This window comes from Anomaloglossus baeobatrachus, chromosome 6 (genome assembly GCF_048569485.1).
Source record: "Anomaloglossus baeobatrachus isolate aAnoBae1 chromosome 6, aAnoBae1.hap1, whole genome shotgun sequence".
In the NCBI taxonomy this organism is placed as follows: domain Eukaryota; kingdom Metazoa; phylum Chordata; class Amphibia; order Anura; family Aromobatidae; genus Anomaloglossus; species Anomaloglossus baeobatrachus.
In genome coordinates, this window is record NC_134358.1 from 275,113,320 (window position 1) to 275,138,043 (window position 24,724).

Consider the following 24,724-nt stretch of genomic DNA (forward strand, 5'->3'; position numbering starts at 1 on the left):
AAGTATATGAATGGCTGTGATTGGCCAGGAAAATCATTGTAAAAAAAAAAAAAAGTAAAATGGTTAAAGCAAGATATACTTACCAGTCTCCACGGCGGGGTTGTAACACTGCTTTGGGGTCCTCTCATTACATCTCATGCATATTCACTGCTTTCCCCGCTCCCTGTCTGTGACAGTGTCTGTTATTGGCTGCAGTCAGATTGCAAGTGTGTCTGCATCTCTGAATGGTTGCCCTCATAGAGGTTCTCAGTCTGCATGAGTAAAGTGTAAAAGTAAATAAATAAATAAAATGATGTAGGTTGCATCATATATTGATACCCAACACAGATAAAGCATACGGCTACAGGTTTCAGCCCCCAACTGTGCGAAATAGCTTGGCTATGTTTCAAAAAGGAACCCATGCAGCTTAAATAAATAATTAAAAATTTTGGCTTGTGGTCCCCCCCAATTTTGATACCAAGCCAAGATAAAGCCAACAGCTGGAAGCTGCTATTCTAAGGTTAAGTAAGCTGACGGAGATCTCCCCAGCTTAAAAATACCAGCCAGCTGCAATGCAGAACTGTTGCATCCATTAGATGTGACAATTTTGGTGCTTTACCCGCCTCATTCCGATTTCCCTAGGGGGGTGGCACATGGGTCAATGACAGCTCACAGCTGCCACTAAGCCCTAGATTAGTAATCTGTAAGTGGAAATAAATAAATACAAACAACAAAAAATAGTTTATTTGAAATAAAATACAAAAAAACTCCATCCTTTTTCCCCCCTTTATTAACCCAAAAAACACCCAGGTCTGAGTGAACCCATACATGGTCTCACGAAGATCCCAGTTCTTTTACATCTGAGGTTGCAGTGTGCAGACACATTAAAAAATGTAACCACTCACTGCGACTATATAGGAAACACTGACTGAGCTGCACCCTTGAACGGTGATGTCACTGGGTTCACCTGAGGTGACAGATGGAGGTTCCCATAGTACCGTAGATGGGACCTCAGGTGAACTGTCTTGAGGCAAACTCATTGAACTTAGTGATCTCACCTCAGTGATGTCATTAAATTCAATGCTGGTTTACTCGATTTGGCAATGTGTGGACCTTGAGCATTTGGTTGCAGACATTTGTCCACCAAATCTGCATTTCATTGCAAAAAAAGGATCAAAATCACAACAAAAATGTATTGTGGTTAGATGTATCTTTTCTCCAGAAGATGCAGATTTGGTGAGGAAATTAAGTGTATGAATTTAAGCACCAATTCTGCATTTCCTGGCAAAAAAATGCACTTTAGGTGTGGTTTTCTGCGAGGAGATGGAGATTTGGTGAAAAAATTTCTGCACCAGATTTCTGCACCAATTTGGCATCTACTAGCAGAAAACTGCATTGATACAGTGTTTTTTGGTGATTCTCTGCCAAGAAATGCAGATTTTTTTTTTGCTGGAATTTATACACCAAAATGTTACATCTCCTGCCAAAAAACACATCAAAATGGTATCAAAACCCCATTGCATTTAGATGCTTTTTTGAAACAAGATGCAGATTTGGTGCAGGAAGTTCATGTATAAATTCCAGGAGATGCAGGTCTCATTGAACTCAATGAGATTGCCTGAGGTGAGGTCACTGAGTTCAATGAGTTCACCTGAGGTGAGTTTTCCTGTCGTCATAGGTGAGGTACAGTGGGACCCCCCAGGTAAAATTAATGAAATCACCGCTCACAGCTGCAGCTCAGTCATTGTTTGCCTGTAGCTGCAGCAGGTGGTCATGTTCTCTAATGTGCCCCAATGCTGTGACTTCAGTATGTAGCAGAACCAGGATCGATGTGGAACTTTGTTTGGATTAGGTTGGATCTGTAAGGCTGTTTTGTCTCTAAATAATGATGTGAAAGAGGTGTGTGTATTTTATTTCAAATAAGGGATTTTTTCGATGTTTGTGTCTTTTTTCTTGTCACTTACAGGATTAGTAATGGGGGGCCTCATAGACCTCTCCCCATTACCAATCCAGAGCTTGATGGCACCTAACCAATCACAACATAGGATTAGAAAAAGATGTGGACCGCACATCCAAAAATCATAAGTAGATCTAATGCTGCTAGGCAAAAAATTAAGCACCTGAACATGAGGTTCTTGGTTAAACATTGTGATCAGACTGTACTAAGTGCACTGCCATGTCAAGGTGAACCTCTGACTGGGTCCCTAGCATTGACGCCTTAAAGGTGCAGTGCCATCCACCAGCCACTACTGCGGTGACAATGAGTTTTGCATGTGCGATCCATGTCTTTTTCTGCAACTAGCTGAGCAATCGCAACAGTCATTAATCCCGTATATTACACCGATTGCCACTACAACAGCTCAATTAAGATGAGCCTAATGAAGCTGCGGAAATGTCGCATCTAATGGATGCAACAATTCTGGGCAGCTGTGGGCTGGAATTTAAAAGATGGGGTCAATATCCATTGCTTCCCTATCCTTTTAATACCCGCCCCCACCTGTCTGCTTTACCATTACTGGATATAAAAAATGGGAGGACCCTACATCTATTTTTCTCTCTATTTTGATATCCAGCCCTGTACAGCTCACAGGTGGGGGCTGCATCCTGCAGCTGTTGTTTTACCTGCACTGGCTATCAAAATAGGGCAGGGGACTATGCCATTTTTTAAAATTGTATATTTATTTATTTTTACTTTACTACACAGAAAATTGACTGCAACCAATCACAGACGCGGACACAGAGTGGGGGCTTGGATCGCAATCTGCAACCAACTACGGACACTGGAACAGATGGTCGGCAGGAGAAGCAGTGAATATTGATGAACCTTAATAAGCAGGTCCGGATGAGAGTCTGAGTGCAGTGTGGTCCTCTGGGAAACATGGTATGCATAACTATCCTGCTCTTATTAGCATTTACCTTCCATTTGCAGCACTCTAGCAGTTACTATGCCCATTTTACACCCCAAACTTTTCAACCTCTTTAATTTGTATGGGGTTTGTTGTTCGGGTCAAGTTTGGTATCAAGATCACTTGCTGAACCAGATTATTTGTATAATTATTGCAGGTTTGGTGAACTCGAATATCCACAGGTTTGTTTATCACTAATACAATTGCAATGTATAGAAGAACAGCACATGGTTTCCTTAGGGCCATGCAAGTTTAAGAAAAGAAAAGAATGTAAAAAACTGCCAGACTATAAGATATTCCTATATACTGGCAAACTTTTTTTTAACATACTATAATTCTACTCAGGCCTGAAACACACATCCGTGAAAAAACACGCACGTGTGTTACGTCCGTTTTTCGGGTCCGTGTCCCATTTTTGTGTCCGTTTTTATGGTCCGTGTGGCATCTGTGTGAACTGCGTATGCTAGCCGTGTGTGCATGTGGAATGTCCGTGTGTGCGTGTGAAACTTAACTGACGTGTGTGTGTGTGTTGTGTGTGTGTTGTCCGTGAAAAATGTCGGTGTGTGATGTAAAATGTTGTTGCTACATGTCGTCTGACAGCAGACAGCGACGCGCGCTAAAAAAAAACTCGGGTGAACTTCACCCAACTTCATTGTCATCCTGCGACTCTGTCTGGCTGTCGCGTCCTGATTAGCGGTCACCCGTGAAGGACTCACCGGTGACCGCTAATTCCCTGAGTGACTGAAGTGAGCCGTGCGATTACCGCTGCTGTCACTCAGGCTACCCGCGGCTAGCTGGATCCTCCCCTCATGACCGCAACTCACCTGTGACTTCATCGCTGTCACTCGGGCGACTTGCTGTCACAGTTGGAGGATCCAGCAGTGGCCACGAGTAACCTCAGTGACAGCTCAGCTGATCGCGTGGCTGACCTCAGTTGCTGTGTGGAGCTGACAGGAACGGTGGTGTTCTTCTGCAGCTCCTGTCTCCTTCATGTAGCAGAGCTGGAAGCGACGTGGGCCATCCGTGGATTACGCCGGACACAGATGGGTATTTGGGGCATAATAAATTGGTGAACGTGGGTTTTTTGTAGTGTTTATTATTTCAAATAAAGGATTTTTTCACTGTGTGTGTTTATTTACTTTAACTTACAGATTAACCATTGGGAGTGTCTCATGGACGCCTGCAATGATTAATCTAGGACTTATTGGCAGCTATGGGCTGTCAATAACTCCTTATTACCCCGATTGCCAATGCACCAGGGCAAATCGGAAAGAGCCGGGTAGAGTCCCAGAACTGTCGTATCTATTGTATGCGGCAATTCCGGGCGGCTGCTGGCTGATATTGTTAGGCAGGGGGCTCCCCATAACGTGGAGCTCCCCATCCTGAGAATACCAGCCTTCAGCAGTGTGACTTTACCCTGGCTGGTATCAAAATGGGGGGACCGCACGTTGCTTTTTTTAATTATTTACAGTCATATAAAAAAGTTTGGGCACCTCTATTAATGTTAACCTTTTTTCTTCATAACAATTTGGGTTTTTGCAACAGCTATTTCAGTTTCATATATCTAATAACTAATGGACTCAGTAATATTTCTAGATTGAAATGAGGTTTATTGTACTAACAGAAAATGTGCCTTCCGCATTTAAACAAAATTTGACCGGTGGAAAAGTATGGGCCCCGCAACATAAAAGTGACATTAATATTTTGTAGATCCTACTTTTGCAAAAATAAAATCCTCTAGTCGCTACCTGTAGCTTTTAATGAGTTTGTGGATCCTGGACGAAGGTATATTTGACCATTCCTGTTTACAAAACAATTCCAGTTCAGTTAAGTTTGATGGTCGCCGAGCATGGACAGCACGCTTCAAATCATCCCACAGATTTTCAATGATATTCAGGTCTGGGGACTGGGATGGCCATTCCAGAACATTGTAATTGTTCCTCTGCATGAATGCCTGAGTAGATTTGGAGCGATGTTTTGGATCATTGTCTTGCTGAAATATCCATCCCCTGGTTAACTTCAACTTCATCACTGATTCTTGCACATTATTGTCAAGAATCTGCTAATACTGAGTTGAATCCATGTGACCCTCAACTTTAACAAGATTCTCGGTGCCGACATTGGCCACACAGCCCCAAAGCATGATGGAACCTCCACCAAATTTTACTGTGGGTAGAAAGTGCTTTTCTTGGAATGCAATGTTTTTTTGCCTCCATACATAACGCCTTTTTGTATGACCAAACAACTCAATCTTTGTTTCATCAGTCCACAGGACCTTCTTCCAAAATGTAACTGGCTTGTCCAAATGTGCTTTTGCATACCTAAGGCGACTCTGTTTGTGGCATGCTTGCGGAAACGGCTTCTTTCGCATCACTCTCCCATACAGCTTCTCCTTGTGCAAAGTGTGCTGTATTGTTGACCGATGCACATTGACACCATCTGCAGTAAGATGATGCTGCAGGTCTTTGGAGGTGGTCTGTGCATTGTCCTTGACTGTTCTCACCATTCTTCTTTTCTTCTCTGCCTTTCTGATATTTTTCTTGGCCTGCCACTTCTGGGCTTAACAAGAACTGTACCTGTGTTCTTCCATTTCCTTACTATGTTCCTCACAGTGGAAACTGACAGTTTAAATCTCTGAGACAACTTTTTGTATCCTTCCCTTGAACAACTATGTTGAATAATCTTTGTTTTCAGATCATTTGAGAGTTGTTTTGAGGAGCCCATGATGTCACTCTTCATAGGAGATTAAAATAGTAGAACAACTTGCAAGTGGCCACCTTAAATACCTTTTCTCATGATTGTATACACCTGCCTATGAAGTTCAAAGCTCAATGAGGTTACAAAACCAATTTAGTGCTTTAGTAAGTCAGTAAAAAGTAGTTAGGAGTGTTCAAATCAAGAAGTTGATAAGGGTGCCCATACTTTTGCACCGGTCAAATTTTGTTTAAATGCGGATTGCACATTTTCTGTTAGTACAATAAACCTCATTTCAATCCAGAAATATTACTGAGTCCATCAGTTATTAGATATATGAAACTGAAATAGCTGTTGCAAAAACCCAAATTGTTATGAAGAAAAAAGGTTAAAGGGACTGTATCGTCTATTTTTTTTTTTGTAGGACAAATCTGCAAACAATATTATTAGAATTGTGTAACAACTGTTTTCTTAATGTAATTCCACTTTTAAATATGTAAAAAAAAAAAATTTTATTAAAAATACTTATAATTGCCAGTAGGGGGAGCATCTTCCTGTGTACATCCAAAAGCTATAGTAATCCTTAGTAGAATTACGATAGCTGCAAATTTGGGCAGTCACTAGATGATATGCCTATTCTCCCCCCCTTTTGGGTGTTACACTGCACCCAAAAGGGGAGGAAGTGTATTTCATAGTAATGTGAATATTATATACACACACGTACTATTCCACATATATACACTGACTGTTACACATATAGACACTGACTGTTACACATACGCTATATACACTGACTGTTATCAGCCCACACATATATATCCACTGACTCTTCTCAGCCCACACACATATATATATACACACACACACACACACACACATATATACACTGACTGTTTATTATATATAATATACACACTGCGGTAATGGAATCCTACTGGTACCGCCACACTGCTCGTTCAATCTCCCGTGCGGCGGCAGGCCCGCTCCCGCGCGTGAGATGGAAGTAGCTGTGGAAACTAAAGTAAACAATAGAAAGAAAAAAAACCATACTTACGTGTCTGCAGACTCCCGGTGCCATGCCCGCTCCCAGCACCTAATCCCGTAACGCTGCACCGGCTGTGCGCTCTCAGGCACGTATGATGGCGGCAGGACCTGGCGGTGGATCAACTGATGTGGTCACCTGACCCATCAGCTGATCGCAAGTCTCTTTTTGCCGCCCGGCTATCACCTGATGCGTCCGGAGACTTCTTCAGCTGATCACCGGCAGCTCCGGCAGCGGTCGGACAGGAGTCAGCAGGGACGTGTGTAGGGTTTTTTTTTTTTTTTTCTTCACAGATTCATCTGCTGATTGTGTAAACGGCTTTTATACAATCAGCTGCTGTCTCATGTGATTCAGGCACTTGATCCTGACACATCATCTGATCGCTTTGCCTTCCAGCAAACCTATCAGATGATATTGGATCCTGATTGGACGGTGCGGGACCCTTGACCCAGGATTACTACAGAGGGGGGCTCTTAATTTCAATAAAGATGGAGTCACTAATTGTGTTGTGTTTTATTTCTAATAAAACAATTTTTCTGTGTTGTGGGGTTTTTTTTATGTTTACCAGAAATTCATGGTGGCCATGTCTAATATTGGCGTGACACCATGAATTTCGGGCTTAGGGCCAGCTGATAATATAAAGCTAGCCCTAACCCCATTATTACCCAGCGAGCCAACCGTCACCAGGGCAGCTGGAAGAGTTGGATACAGTGCCAGAAGATGGCTCTTCTATGAAAGCGCCATTTTCTGGGGTGGCTGCGGACTGCAATACGCAGCGTGGGTGTCCAGAAACCTTGGGAACTCTGCACTGCATATTCCAATCCCCAACTGCCTAGTTGTACCTGGCTGGCCTCAAAAATTGGGCGAAGCCCAAGTTTTTTTTTATTTTAATTATTTCATGAAGGTCATGAAATAATTAAAAAAAAGGGCTTCGCTATATTTTTGGTTCACAACCGGGTACAAATAGGCAGCTGGGAGTTGGGGGCAACCAGTACCTGCCTACTGTACCTGGCTAGCATACAATAATATGGCGAAGCCCACGTCATTTTTTTGGGTTGATAAAAAATCCTGTATACAGTCCTGGATGGATCATGCTGAGCCTTGTAATTATGCAGCTGCTGTCTGCTCTCCTGCATACACTATTGGATGTAGGATGCTGAGCCTTGTAGTTCTGCAGCTGCTGTCTGCTCTCCTGCATACACTATTAGATGTAATATGCTGAGCCTTGTAGTTGTGCTCCCCCTGCCTCTCCCTCCAGCATACAGTCCTGGATGGAGCATGCTGAGCCTTGTAGTTCTGCAGCTGTCTGCTCTCCTGCATACACTAGTGGAGAATGAAGAATATTGAAGAAGGAAATGACATCAGACGTTTTTTCTTTATTTAATTTTTTAAACCATCTTCAATGACATTGTTCAATGATAAAACCGCATAAAAAACCAGTGAGACAAAAAATACTTTTGGTACAGTAGTTGGCACTTTACTGTGGCTCAGTAGTTAGCACTATACTGAGGCTCTGTAGATGGCACTGTACGGTGGCTCAGTAGTTGGCACTGTACGGTGGCTCAGTAGTTGGCACTTTACGGTGGCTCAGTAGTTAGCACTGTACTGTGGCTCTGTAGATGGCACTGTACAGTGGCTCAGTAGTTGGCACTGTACTGTGGCTCAGTAGTTGGCACTGTATGGTGGCTCAGTAGTTAGCACTGTACGGTGGCTAAGTAGTTGGCACTGTACTGTGGCTCAGTAGTTGGCACTGTACTGTGGCTCAGTAGTTGGCACTGTACTGTGGCTCAGTAGTTGGCACTGTACTGAGGCTCAGTAGTTGGCACTGTACGGTGGCTCAGTTGTTGGCACTGTACTGTGGCTCAGTAGTTGGCACTGTACTGTGGCTCAGTAGTTGGCACTGTATGGTGGCTCAGTAGTTGGCACTGTACGGTGGCTCAGCAGTTGGCACTGTACTGTGGCTCAGTAGTTGGCACTCTACGGTGGCTCAGTAGTTGGCACTCTACGGTGGCTCAGTAGTTGGCACTGTACTGTGGCTCAGTAGTTGGCACTGTACTGTGGCTCAGTAGTTGGCACTGTACTGTGGCTCAGTAGTTGGCACTGTACGGTGGCTCAGTAGTTGGCACTGTATGGTGACTCAGTAGTTGGCACTGTACTGTGGCTCAGTAGTTGGCACTGTATGGTGGCTCAGTAGTTGGCACTGTATGGTGGCTCAGTAGTTGGCACAGTATGGTGGCTCAGTTGTTTGCACTGTATGGTGGCTCAGTAGTTAGCACTGTATGGTGGCTCAGTAGTTGGCACTGTACTTTGGCTCAGTAGTTGGCACTGTATGGTGGCTCAGTAGTTGGCACTGTATGGTGACTCAGTAGTTGGCACTGTACTGTGGCTCAGTAGTTGGCACTGTATGGTGGCTCAGTAGTTAGCACTGTACGGTGGCTCAGTAGTTGGCACTGTACTGTGGCTCAGTAGTTGGCACTGTATGGTGGCTCAGTAGTTGGCACAGTATGGTGGCTCAGTTGTTTGCACTGTATGGTGGCTCAGTAGTTAGCACTGTATGGTGGCTCAGTAGTTGGCACTGTACTGTGGCTCAGTAGTTGGCACTGTACTGTGGCTCAGTAGTTGGCACTGTACGGTGGCTCAGTAGTTGGCACTGTACGGTGGCTCAGTTGTTGGCACTGTACTGTGGCTCAGTAGTTGGCACTGTACTGTGGCTCAGTAGTTGGCACTGTACGGTGGCTCAGTAGTTGGCACTGTACTGTGGCTCAGTAGTTGGCACTGTACTGTGGCTCAGTAGTTGGCACTGTATGGTGGCTCAGTAGTTGGCACTGTACGGTGGCTCTGTACTTGGCACATTACGGTGGCTCAGTAGTTGGCACTTTACGGTGGCTCAGTAGTTAGCACTATACTGTGGCTCTGTAGATGTCACTGTACGGTGGCTCAGTAGTTGGCACAGTACGGCAGCTCAGTAGTTGGCAGTGTACGTTGGCTCAGTAGTTGGCACAGAATGGTGGCTCAGTAGTTGGCACTGTACGGTGGCTCTGTACTTGGTACAGTACGGTGGCTCAGTAGTTGGCACTTTACGGTGGCTCAGTAGATGGCACTGTACGGTGGCTCTGTAGATGGCACTTTACGGTGGCTCAGTAGTTGGCACAGTACGATGGCTCAGTAGTTGGCACTGTCTGATGGCTCAGTAGTTGGCACTGTCTGATGGCTCAGTAGTTGGCACTGTACTGTAGCTCAGTAGTTGGCACTGTACGGTGGCTCAGTAGTTGGCACTGTACGGTGGCTCAGTAGTTGGCACTGTACTGTGGCTCATTAGTTGGCACTGTACTGTGGCTCAGTAGTTGGCACTCTACTGTGGCTCAGTAGTTAGCACTGTACTGTGGCTCTGTAGATGGCACTGTACGGTGGCTCAGTAGTTGGCACTGTACAGTGGCTCAGTAGTTGGCACTGTACGGTGGCTCAGTAGTTGGCACTGTACGGTGGCTCAGTAGTTGGCACTGTACTGCGGCTCAGTACTTGGCATTGTACTGTGGCTCAGTAATTGGCACTATATGATGGATAAGGGTACGATTAGATACACAGCTGTGCAGACAGTATCACACAGGAGAGAAATAAACAACTCAGCACACAGTATCACACAGGAGAGGATTAGATACACAGCTCAGCACACAGTATCACACAGGAGAGGATTAGATACACAGCTCAGCACACAGTATCACACAGGGGAGGATTAGATACACAGCTCAGCACACAGTATCACACAGGAAAGGATTAGATACACAGCTCAGCAGACAGTATCACACAGGATAGTATTAGATACACAGCTCAGCACACAGTATCACACAGGGGAGGATTAGATACACAGCTCAGCACACATTATCACAGGATAGGATTAGATACACAGCTCAGCACACAGTATCACACAGGGGAGGATTAGATACACAGCTCAGCACACAGTATCACACAGGAGAGGATTAGATACACGGCTCAGCACACAGTATCACACAGGGGAGGATTAGATACACAGCTCAGCACACAGTATCACACAGGGGAGTATTAGATACATAGCTCCACAGCTGAGCAGACAGTATCACACAGGAGAAAACTAGATACACAGCTCAGCACACAGTATCACACAGGAGAGGATTAGATACACAGCTCAGCACACAGTATCACACAGGGGAGGATTAGATACACAGCTCAGCAGACAGTATCACACAGGATAGTATTAGATACACAGCTCAGCACACAGTATCACACAGGGGAGGATTAGATACACAGCTCAGCAGATAGTATCACACAGGGGAGGATTAGATACACAGCTCAGCACACAGTATCACACAGGAGAGGATTAGATACACAGCTCAGCACACAGTATCACACAGGAGAGGATTAGATACACAGCTCAGCACACAGTATCACACAGGAGAGGATTAGATACACAGCTCAGCACACAGTATCACACAGGATAGTATTAGATACACAACTCAGCACACAGTATCACACAGGGGAGGATTAGATAAACAACCATGCAGACAGTATCCCCAGTACACACAGGGTAGCAAGCGGAAGGGTTGACACACACACGAACGTGGACGGGGCAGAGGACAGCTGGGGGAGGGAGGGGGTTTCATTACAGATGGTATCGGCAGGGGGCTGCTGAGAGCAAAGGGAGGACACACACACCGGCGGCCGCCAGAACGGGGCTGGGGACAGCGGAGGAATGTGATTTAATAACATGGTAACGGCAGGGGGCTGGTGAGAGCACAGGGAGGACACACACACACCGGCGACCACCAGAACGGGGCTGGGGACAGCGGAGGGACGTGATTTAATAACACGGTACCGGCAGGGGGCTGCTGAGAGTACAGGGAGGACACACACACCGGCCACCGCCAGAACGGGGCTGGGGACAGCGGAGGGACGTGATTTGATAACATACGGTAACGGCAGGGGGCAGGGGTTGGTGAGAACGGAGGGAGGGAGGGTTGTGTGATCGATAACGGGGGGGAGGGGAGGCGTCCCGGACTTGCATCCCGGCAGTTGACAGGTGTAAAGTGGCGCAAAGAGCATGGATTGAATCTCCACAAAAATGGCGCTGAAATCTGCCCTTTGCTGTGATATGGACAGCCCAGGGGGCTCGTCCAGATCACAGCATACACCCACTGTAACGATACACATAGGGTCGGATGGCGACCACTGTTCTCTATGTACAGGGGCTGCCATAAAGGAGTGTGTAACTGTCGTTACACACAGCTAATCCAACATGGCCCCCAGTGCATACAGTAAAATTAGAATAACATAAAAACTAAATAAGCTACGAATTTCATTTTGAATTAGACATACTTCCTTTCAGAATCCCTTATTTTAATAAAAAATTAAAAAAACGCGATACAGTCCCTTTAACATTAATAGGGGTGCCCAAACTTTTTCATATGACTATTTATTTTTTTTACTGCAAAGTATAGACCCGCCCCCCGGTGGCTGTGATTGGTTGCAGTGAGACAGCTGTCACTCAGCATGGGGGCGTGTCTCACTGCAACCAATCATAGGCACCGGAGGACGGGGAAAGCAGGGAATACAAGATTGAATAATGAGCGGCCGGCTTTTTCAAAACAGTAAAAGCCGCCAGAGTTTATTGAACAGCTGTGCCGCGCCGGTGATCGGGGAACGGTGAGTATGAGAGAGGGGGGAGTCTGACCAACATGGACAGAGAGAGAGAGGGACAGACAAGACAGAGAGACTGACCGATGGACTGAGGGAGATTGACCGACATACACAGAAAAAGAAAGAATGACCGACATCGCTAGGAAAAACTACAAAACTTACACGGAGCATACAGAGATGCATCCGTGTTACGTTATTGTGCGCACATACCCATTGACTTTCATGGGGTCCGTGTGTGCGTGTTCCGTGCTGAAAACGGACATGCTTCCATGCAAAACGGAAACACATACGGATCACGGACACGGACATGATAGATTAACATTGGTGCATGTTTGTCCGTGTCTCCCGTACATACGGAAACGGGACATACACGCACATGTTTAACGGATGTGTGTTTCAGGCCTCAAACTGTATTTTCTTCATTTACATAACAAAAAGTCCTTATATTAAACTGAATCTGTCACCAGGTTTTTGCTCCCCATCTGAGAGCAGCATGATGTAGAGACAGAGACCCTGATTCCAGTGATATATCACTTATTGAGCTGTTTGCTGTAAATTTTATAACATTAATGTTTTTTCTGCTGCAGATCTAGCAGCTATACAAAGCTCATGAATATGCTGGACTACCTGGCAGGAGGTCAAGTAGTCCTCTAATGATAATCTACTGCTGATTAAACAGTGACTTTATCAAACCTACACTAACCAGCCCAGTAAGTGAAACACCACTGGAATCAGAGTCTCTGTCTTTACATTATGCTGCTCTCAGATTAGGTGGTAAAAACCTGTTTACAGAGTCCCTTTAAAGGTAAAGATTTTAATGAAACTTCTAGCATTTCATTATTTAACTTTTACATAAAGAGAATTTATAGGAAATGTGTTACATATGGACAAATAAATTTGCAGGTTTTTTGGTTCTGTTTTCCATGTATATGATTATATTCATGATGCCAGCATTTTCCTATTAGGAAATAATACAAATACTGTCAGTGTTGCCAACTTGACTTTTCGTTATTTTCTGGGCAGCTTAAAATCACTGAGAGAATTTTTTTTTTACCGACACATTGTAGAATCATAAAAAGTAATTCTGATTATTATATATAAATATATACAGCCCATTATTCTTATATGAAGACATCAGATACATTGACTGTAAACTGTAAATTGATGATAATTACAGACAAATTAAAAAGTATATATAATATCTGAATTTTTTTTTAAGGTTAGGGAAAAAAGTGCCCCATTTTTAAGGACTGTCCTGGAATTTCAGGACAGTTGGCAACACAGCATACTATGACAACATTTGCATGTTTATTTTTGGCAAATACATATCAAAATATTGAGATTCATGAAGAAAGTTCATGTCTGCAGACTGCACCATATGAATACATCTGCATACATAAAAAATAAACATACGTATTAAAAGTAAAAACACATCTAAAAGAGAATAAAATAAAACAGGATGTCCCACATACTCACCTATTATTAATCAACTGCAGCCATTTACATTATATATATATATATATATATATATATATATATATATAGGACTTATATGGTAAGAAAGCAATATATTCCCATACTATTTTCCAGTGTATTTTATAATTATTTTTCTTCTTTTACTTTGAATACCCTACAACAAAAGCTTTTAATGGTAGATAGGGATGAGCAGTCTCTTAGAAGTTCGGGTTTGCTGGATTCAGTCAGACTTTAGTTAACCTCTTCACGGCACATGACGTGTTGGGTACATCATGGATCGTGTGAGGTTAATCCCCGCCGCATGCCGCGGGCAGTCCGCAGCGATCCCTGCACATGTCAGCTGATTTGAACAGCTGCTATGTGTGGCTATCAAGCACAAGTAGATCTGCTCTCTACTTGCGCCTGTTAACCCCTTGCACCTCGCTGTCAAAATATGACAGCGAGATGAAACAGCATGCCGCTGTAAGCATTTACTTACCCAGCGCCATCAGAAGAGGTGATCCCAGACCATTTTTGTTAATTCTTTATTTAAATATATTAAAAATTATATGTGTGGGTTCCCCTCTATTTTTCATTACCAGCCAAAGTAAAGCGGACAGCTGGAAACTAGTAAAATCAGGCTAGGAAGGTCCATGTTATCGAGTCCTTCCTATCCTAAAAATGGAAGCCCACAGCCACTCCAGAAATGGCACATGGATGTGCCACTTCTGGCACTTTGCTTGTGTCTTCCTGATTGCCCTGGTTCAGTAACAATTGGGGCAATACTTGTGGAGTGGATGTAAGCTGTGAATTTACAGCTGACATCAAGCCAAGGGGTTAGCAATGGATAGGCATCTATCATTCTGAACCTAGCAAGTATAGAGTTAAAAACACAAAGACACTGGGAAAAATAGTTTATTTGAATAGACTCCCCCACACTCCCTAGTTCACAGATTTTTTAATTCAAAATAATCCTGGAAGTTCAGACTTAATCCAAAGTGTAATGTCCTATGACGTCCATCAATTCTTATGCAGCTTTGTTCTGTTTACGAGGCTCCATAGGTCACGTCTGGTCAGAAGCAGACGCAGAGTTTGTTATGCTCTAGAGAAATTCTGGTTTGCCGCTTACCTCGAGTGTCTTATTGAACCTTGTTTTCAGAACACAGTTCCATAGAAATCAATATTCTTCGTGGTGCATTAAACTTTGGATTCTGTTAGAAATTCCAGTATTTATTTTGAAATATTAAATTGGTGAAAGAAGGAGTGTGGGGGAAGTTTTAGTCAAATAAACTTTTTTTTCTAGTGTATGTATGTTTTCTAATTCTGTACTTGCCAGGTTAGTAATTGAGATGTCTGATAGATGCCTATAAATTAATAACCCCTGGGCTTGATTTCAACTGTCAAGTCACAGCTGAAATTATGTAATTAAACCAGGCACGCCCAAGGGGAATTTTTTGAAGATTTTATTGATAGCAGCAATAGTTCAAAGTTCAAATTAAACGCTTAGGTCTATATGCTGACCTTCATCAGAGAAACTAACTGCTATGTGTGCAGACACTAGTAATGAATTGGCCAAGGGAAAAATATTGGAATAGTAGCATGAATCTGGAATAATGTATCAAGTCATATGTAAAGAGCTATATAAGCATAAAAGTCTGAAAATATGGGAACCAGGTGATGAGCAGGAAACATTGCTCATCTCTTAAGGGTACATGGAAAATGGACACATTTTTTCCTTGACCAATTCATTACTAGTATCTGGACACATAACAGCTAGTTCCTCTGATGAACGTTAGCCTATAGACCAAAACGTTTGATTTGAACTTTGAATTGTTGCTGTTATCAATAAAATCTTCCAAAAATTCCCTAGGTTGTGCCTGATTTAATTACATTGTATCTCATGGAGTTGTACCCTACCAGAGCACCCCGTTATATCAGAAGTGCCGTGCTTCTTGACACAGCTGAAATTAAACCCAAACATATAGGTAGAGAGCTGGATAAAGAAGCAAAAGTGCTCTATCTGATGAATGCACCAATTTTAGTGTGGCTGCAGGCTGCTATTTTTACCCTTGGAAGGGCCAAATAGCCATGCACCTTCCCAGCTTGAAAATACAAGCCTCCAGCTTTCTACCTTGGTTGGGTATGAAATTTAGGGGGGACCGCATGCCATTGTTTTGTAAAAAATGTGTGTGCGATTATTTTTATTGTTGAGAACTAGCCAAGGTAAAGCAGACAGCTGAGGGTTGCAACTTTTACCTGCACTTGTTATGAAAAATACCTGAAAGCCCACATCATTTTTTTTTCTTTATTGTTCTCAGGAGTATACAGGCATCTCCCGCATGCAATAAAGATTGTTGATTGGCTACAGCTTTTCAGCAAACTTTATTAATGAGCAAGCAGCACCTGAACTCCGAATTTGGAATCAGACTATTTTTAAAAGTCCGTGTTTGAGTCCGAGCTGTGGGCACCCAGTGTCCAGTACGAATCCCAAACTTTACCATTCGGGTTTGCTCATGGCTAATGGCAGACACTATAACAGTTTTTAAAAAAGGGCTGGTTGATTGCCTCAGTCCACACAACATTGTCGGTTATAGATTATTTATCTATGAAAATGGTGGACAAGGGTTGAAATTGATGGACCTAGGTCTTTTTACAACCTATGTAATATTATGTAAGATTGATTATTTGGATTTATCTTTTTTAATTTCTGATATGTGTCATTTATGTTAGTGATTAGAACATTTTAATACTAGACAGATGGATTTTAGCCAAATTATTAAATAACAACTGATATTTGCCAAAATCCATTAATGAATGTTATGTAAAAGACAGTGAAAATTTGTTCTTGGTGTTCAAATCAGCTAAATACATTTGGACTTAGTTGAAAAAAAACTTGATTCATTCTTTCATGTGGTAACATCAAAATGAGGAATTGAATTAATGTTAAATAGTGGAGAGGAATATTTAATGCTTTTTCTACTTATTATTGAGGTTGTCTGGTATGAAAATTCATTTTTATATACAATATTTATTAATGTTGAGTTGTTAAAGCGGATCCTGAATATCCAAAATACAGAATGGAACCTCTCATCCTGTGGCTGCCATGACGGCCGGCTCCAGGTTTTTGTGGGCCCTGGGAGAAAGAGTCTCAGTGGGCACCATCCACACATTGATAAGCACAGATACATACACATACAGGCATATGTACAGATACATAGTTAAAGAAAAATTCACAAAAATATATATAAATATTCATAAATCAAGACACAGTCATATACACTGACATACATAGATAAACCTCATACATACACACAGACACAATATTTTTATATTTTTATATATTTATAATATTTATAATATTGGGAAGCTGGCAACAGCCTCATTCACCTACCCCACGTGTCTCCATTCAGCTCCTCCTGGGCATGTGTCTGTGCCGCACTGATTGGTGGCAGTCCCTAACAGACATGGCCGCACATAAAGCACACTAACACCCATGCATATACATCACAAGAGAGGCTGGGGACATACACATTACTGGGGGGCATACATATTACTGAGGAAAGGGGTATACAGCAATGGGGGCATACAGATCTAGAGGAGGGTAGTGGCTCTGAGGTGGGGGGGACAAACAGCTCTGAGGTGGGGGGACATACAGCACTGGGGGGTAGTCCTCCATATAGTATTATGTAGCCCCCATGCAGCATTATGCATCCCCCATGTGGCACTATGCAGCCTCCATATGGCATCATGCAGCCCCATATGGCACAATGTAGCCCCCAAATGGCACTATGCAGCCCCCAAATGGCACTATGCAGCCCCCATATGGCACTATGCAGCCCCCATATAACATTAAGCAGTCGCCATATAGCACAATGCAGACCCAGATAGCATTAGGCACCTTCATGTAGTATCCAGCATGCATATTGCACAATGCAGACCCAGATAGCATTAGGCATCCTCCTGTGGTATACAGCCAGCATATAGCACAATGCAGACCCAGATAGCATTAGGCACTCTCATGTAGTATACAACTCGCATATAGCACAATGCAGAGCCAGATAGCATTAGGCAACTTCATGTAGTATACAGCCCCTATATAGCACAGTGTAGAGCAAGATGGCATTAGGCATCCTTATGTAGTACACAGCCCCTATATAGCACAATGCAGAGCCAGATAGCATTAAGCTTCCTCATGTAGTACATAGCACGTATATAGCACAGTGCTGAGCCAGATAGCATTAGGCATCCTCATGTAGTATACAGCCTGTATATAGCACAGTGCAGAGCCAGATATCATTAGGCATCCTCATGTAGTATACAGCAGCCATGACATTTATGCCGCTCCACGTTTGTCTGGCCACAGTGATGAAATACATACTCACTTCTCCTCGTTCCCCTGCTGCTCCAGTCTCCTTGGCGCGTCAACTGCTGTCACTCGCTCTGACCTCACAGCAGGTGTGCAATGATGATGTCACCGTGCTTCTCAGTTGAGTAGTCAGAGCGCCGACACTCCAGGCCTAGTGGGGAGAATGATTAGAGAGGAAGCGCGCCGCTCCATCTCATCATTGCTCTCAATTGTATCAGCATTCGGCTATGCCGATACAATTGAAAGAGAGATCCTCGGTGGTGGGAGGCAGGTGACAGCACGGGTATCGGGCCCCCCTGACTAGCGGTACACCACTCCTGCCACTGCGAGTGGGCCCCCCAGCAACCCAGGGCCCCAGCATTTGACTGGGTTTGCCGGGTGCTGACGCCGGGCCTGGCTCCTATCATATCCTTACATAAAAAAAAAAAAATGGAACATAAGTTTGTATACCTGCACTGTGTATGAACATATTCACACTGGCCACTAAACCACACCACCGCCGAAAAAAAGCACAAATGAGCAAGCACACTAAAATAAGAAAATAAATAGCAATACTGCATGTAAATAAAATAGTGCACATGTTTAATATTATTTTGATTAAAGAAAATGTAAAAACTAGCCCACCACCTCAAGGTGACCTATATCGCAACTCTCCTAGCATCTAATACTTAAATCTACACAATATGTCTAGTGAAAATAAGGATTGAACAGGACCTGGGACCAATATGGGCACCGAGCAATGGAAAGCTATTTAAATGCTCAAAGAATCGGAGGCACACCCATATTTGAATTACTGCATAAAAACAAACAAACGAACCTCCAAAAGAAATAGAAGCAAATTGGAAGAAATAAACTGGAATATAATTTGTATACATACCGTATGTAGGAGCATGTTCACAATGAAACAGTGTTTTATCATCACAGGTCATTACTAGGCTAATAGCAACCATTAAAAAATAGCCCTTCGGTATGTGCTATCACACAGTGCTAATTGAATATTACTACCTACTATTATTAACGGTAGAGTAATAGCAATATTCATATCATTTGCCTTGCTTTCAAATAACTGGTATAGACTTAGTATCATAGCTTCAATATCACAGCCTTGATCTAGTCCAATACTAATATATTGCATTGTTAATATTCTTCTCATGGCTAAAATTAGCAATTTATGTATTTTACATAACTTCAAGGTCCTAATAATTTTAACTATAACAAATATTGTTTTGGCATATGGAACAGCAGTTATTTTCTGAACTATAAGATTATAGTGATCTAACTAGTAGCTGAGTATAGCCATTGGAGCAGCTATAGTCACAATCTTTCACCTGTTAATACAGTTTCTGCTATAAGGATTAGTGATGAAAGAGCACTACCATGCTCCATCGGATGCTCGAATGGGGTTCAACTTGTGTAACAAGTATAATGGAAGTCGACGAAAACTTGATCATTTTTCAGAAGATTTTCCAGAAAAAATGCTTTTTTTCCCCATTGACTTAAATTAAATTGGTGCATGAGTCAAGCCCATCCAAGCCTCCAATTTGTTGATTACGGTTGCTGAGCGCTTGAGCATGGTAGTGCTTACTCATCACTAATAAGGATCTATTGTCTCTTGCTTATAGCAACAATTGGACAATCCTGATAGGAATTGTCCAATATATCTGATCAGGCAAATCACATTATTTGGGACCCCACTATTAGGGATAATTATTCCCTTTCCCTCATAATTATGTTAACAGTCAGGAATACTCCCACCCTTCTCTACATCATATGTGTAGTATAATCTGTAGAGTACACTTTCTGGATGGCATATGGAAGTAGAGGTTAATCCTGTTTATAAAAAAACTGCTGACAGATTCCTTTTAAAACTCTCAAACAAAATAAATATTAATTTGCCTAATAAATCTGGTAAACTGTAAGATTTTTTTCCAGCTGTTTATTTTTCTATACTAAGAGTAATCTCTCACCAGGTTTGTCAACCTAATCTGAGAGCAGCATAAAGTAGGGATAAAACACCCTGATTTCAGTCATATGTTACTTTCAGGGCTGCTTGCCATAGTTTTGGTAATATCACTGTTTAGTCAGCAGGAGATTATAATTGGAGCATGAGTAAACCTGCTGCCATGTATTTCCCCATATTCATAAGCTCAATATACCCCAACTTCACCCCCACAATTGATTGGAAACTTTGTGCCTTTACATAATGTGCAGAGACAGCTTTCAAAAATTGGTGTGGGCCATACAGAGCTTAGCATTAGACATGAGCGAACTCGAGGTTCGGTTCTTGAATCGAACGCTAACTTGAAAAAACAGAGTTTGGGTTTGGAGTTTGGTTGCTTTATGTGCAAGCTTCACTTACAGGAGCAGCGCTGTGCTCAGGTACGCTTGGTGCTCAGCCTTATGCGAGCCACTTGAAGTGTTTGAACAGCTCGTACTGGGGGTAACAAAAGTGTGCTTAGATTTAGTGTGCAAGAAAAAAAAAATTAAAAATCCCAGAAACCCTCCCCCGGAAGAGATCTACTTATGGCTGGCTGTATGTGGGCAGAGACTCGAACTGCCAATCAGTGATTTTCAACCGGGCGTGGGCCAAGTTCGAACAAGTGGAGGTTCTCTTTCGATTGCTGCCAGCAAACTAAACTTTCAAAGGTTCGCTCATCTCTACTTAGCATTCAATAAACTACTGCATCTACAACAAATAAAATAATGATTTTATAAAAACTGCAGGAAGCAGCCCAAGAAGTGATGCTTTCAGATGAAGTAGTAAAGACCTGATGAGAGATTCCCTTTAAATGAAGGATCATTTGACTAAGCTCCATTGACATTTCATGTTTCATTTTTAGGTTGCATATTTATTTCTCATTATATATAAAAGAAAAAAATCAAAGTACTCACATGTTTTATTCTGTCACATCCTCACTCATCAAATTCTATGTTGAATAGAACTGATCAAAATGTGTCATCTGTGAAAGAAAGTTGAGTTAAAATAGTTGATGTGCAGCTGCATCACAAAATAACATAACTTTATAAAGACTTGGAAAATTTCTTCAACATTTTTATCGTGCTAAAAGTCAATTAAAAAGTAAAAGATTATATCCCACAGCAAAAAAATGGCAAAACAAATTTGAACTTTGATTTGCTAAATCATTAGGATTTTTTTCAATTTGGTCATGTCTAGTTTTGAAGTCAAAGATATTATTTTTACATTATGGTAATTTGTGATGTTTTCACCAGTTTAACAATAATTTGGAGAAAAAACAATGGGAATACAATGTTAGTGAGGTTTCAGGAGCCAAACTTAAAATTTCACAGTTAGTTTAACAGTGTTCCATATGGACACAGTCCGGATTTGCCTGAGTTGTCTGTTTAAGAGATAATAATGTCACCAAACGTATGTTATTTTAATACTTGAGGTCACTTGCTGTTTGGTAACTTTTAATTTTATGGGTATTGACTTAATATTTAATATTCTACTGAGAGAAGTTTAATAAATTGCTAGTCACAATAGGAGACTGCCAGTATGCATGGAAAAATTCTTTATTATATAATACATGTAAAATTATGTCTTTGACTTAACAGTAGAGATGAACTGATCGATCTGTGGGTGATTGAGTTCAAGTCAAACTTCCTGAAATGTTGACTTTTATACAAAATCAAACATTATGGGATTTGATTCAAGTTTCACACACAAAACAAATTTGCCCAGCACTACTTCCCACGCTTATGTTATCGTGTTTTTTCAAAAATAAGACAGTCTTATACTTTTTTTGCCCCCCTCGCCCAAAAGCACTAGGGCTTATTTTTGGAGGAGGTATTATTCTTGGAGAAACACGGTTGGGGGGTAAGGTCCCCCCAAAAAAGCATACCCCCCCACTTCCCAGGAGGCTCATACATACCAGACTTGGATGTCTGCGTTGCTCCCAGGTACTCCTTGTGATCTCCAGTGGGTGCTGCATGCCGTCCTCCCCTGCTTCTCACTGACACAGTGACACAAAGCAGATCACCGACACACACACACACACACACACACACATCACATCACATCCAGCATTAAAGAATAATTCCAGCCACAGGGAGTGATGGTTGAAAGTAACTTGTGTCCGCAGATCCTATAAGTTAGCATTGCGACAGGTCCTTGCGCTCCACTGCAATGCCTCTAAGGATTCTGCCCACAAGAAGATATCAGTATCGCTGGATGTGGTGAGTATGTGTGCGATCCGATATGTGTGTGATGCGATATTTGTGTGTGTGATCCGATGTTAGTGTGTGCGATCTGATTGTGTTTGTGTGAGATCGGATGTGTGCCCAGGTGCGACCACTGCAGGTCCTCTGCTCGGTGTCTGGGGAGTATAATTACAGGGTGTCCACTGCCTATAATGAAGTGTACTGCAGTATTTGTAACTTTTTTAGCTGCACAGACACTTCATTATTGATTCCTGGCTAGGGCTTATTTTCGGGGGAGGGCTTATATTTAAGCCTTGCTCCAAAAATGCTAAAAATCTCTGCTAGGGCTTATTTTGAGGGAGGTCTTATTTTTGGAAAAAACATGGTAGTGACCTAATGTAATTTTAAATTGCTGCAAATTTCTCCCTATGTCATATGCAAATGTTGTAGGTGCATATGTCTCCCTATGCAGCTATGACAGTTTACAGATTGTTATACCTTGTACAGTGTGCGTCATTACCTGGGTTAAAGATCAGAGTTATTGGATAATTGTATTTCTCCTGTCATCTCTTCTTTACTGCAATAGCCAGATTTATGAAGACTAGTTTACTTGTGTCAATAGTTTCAACCCAGTGTTCCCTCTAGGGTAAGTGTACTGGAAAAGAAACAGACAAAACAACATATTAATGACCATTAACATTCCCAAGGTCTTCCCTACACATTGAATTAATGTTGGCCAAAACTACTGATATTGAAGGGTTCTACCGACTCTCTAATGTAATTGATCCTCTGGGGATATGTCAACTAGGCATTTCCAATTTCAAATTCCTGATCGCCTTGTTCTCCCAAAGATTAGTCTTTAGCAATGATGTTTATTGATGATGAGCAAATTACAAACAAATCTGTATTCTCCAGAATGCAGATTTTTTTTCTAAAATTTGAGATGAATTAATTTCCACTCAAATAAATTTACTCAAGTTTACTTAAAGGGAACTGTGCTTTATGCTACACTTGACATTTTTTCAATCAGAGCTGAGCTACAGTTCTCAATTACACCCAATAAGCAATATACACTACTCAAAACAGTTTGGGATATTTGACTTTCAGATTAAATTTATGGAAAACATAAATGTTCATGTTGCAGTGATATTTTACAATGAAAGTAAGGCATTTAAGTAGAAATATGCAATGGTCAATTCCTCATCTCAAACAATTTATTGAAACAAAAGCCAACAGTACTGTGTATACACTATAAAAAATGTTAATTTGACTCTACTGACTTCTTAGGTTTTCTGTGGGATTCAGGTCTGGAGAAAGTGCAGGCCACTTAATTTGAGGTACCCAGTCAACAAAAGACAATCTCTAATGTTGCGACCTCAATGCAATGGATCATTATAATCCATGAAGGTGAAATTAGGCCTGTGTTGTTCATGCAGAAGAAAAATTACTTGATTAATGATGTTATTCAAGTAGGGGCCTGTTACTGTTCCATTCATGAAGGGTAGGGCAGTTCTGTTTTGACTAGACACCACAGCCCATACTGTAACACCACCTCCACTAAAGGCTTGTTTGGTGACAACAGTAGCTGATGTAAGTGGTCTTTTTGATGTCTCCAACTTCATTGTCAGCCATCATTTCTGCTCAGTTTGAATTGAATGTCAACATTGATCAGAACTGAGGCCTACTGGTCCCTCATCCACGACGCCTGTGCCTGGTGGGTGTGGTCAAGTACCCTTGCAAGTCATGTTGCAAACAGACTATGCTGAGGTAAATGGTTTTGAATGGTCTGACGTAACACCAAAATCAGGGATAAAGCTCTGCGTCACTGAATCACAGGTGCTCAGGAGAAAAATTATATCAAACTTGGAGAGAGAACTCTGGCACACTGTACACACCTCACAAGAATTTAAACAGGTTGCGTATTTAGGTATTTTTATTGATCAAAAATCTTGGTAACAGCTGATACATATATATGTCCAAACAAGTTGACGTTTCGGCCTTTGGGCCTTCGTCAGACTGGACTATTATTACATGTAAGGTGTCAGTTATCTTTTGGTATGTATATATTTGTAAGGAAAACAGAAATATGCATCAGGAGACATAACACCCTTAAATGTGCCTAGAGTTTTGTGGCATTCATCATCTAGTTCCAAAGGGCATTGTTTACAATGAAACGGTCATGAGTGTGGGTGGTGGCCAAAGGATGTCCACTTCTATGCCTTTCTGTGAGTGTTCCAGTCTCCCGGTATCTGTGTTGCAACCTGCTGATGACACTCTGTGACACTATATGCTCAGTCTATGCTTCACAATGGTGAGGTACTGTTCATTAATTGCTAGGTGTCATCTTCTTTTCATGATGTCATAATGTGATCAGCATGATGAAGAAGGACTGTTTAGATATTAATTCTAATTGAATCCCAAAATGTATAGGGTGATTCATGGATCAAAGAC

At 42.1% G+C, this 24,724-nt stretch overlaps 1 protein-coding gene across 3 annotated transcripts in view; it reads left to right on the top strand.

Annotated features, from left to right (window-relative positions):
- LOC142243203 (cadherin-10-like) overlaps positions 1–24,724 on the top strand; it is a 758,404-nt gene that overhangs the window by 197,209 nt on the left and 536,471 nt on the right. For 2 of the 3 annotated variants that reach the window (XM_075314858.1, XM_075314857.1), the window contains exon 2: positions 2,684–2,860. The exons of the other annotated variant lie outside the window; for it this stretch is intronic. The gene's annotated coding sequence lies outside the window, so the exon portion shown is untranslated. The remainder of the gene's footprint in view (positions 1–2,683; positions 2,861–24,724) is intronic. 3 annotated transcript variants of the gene reach the window in all.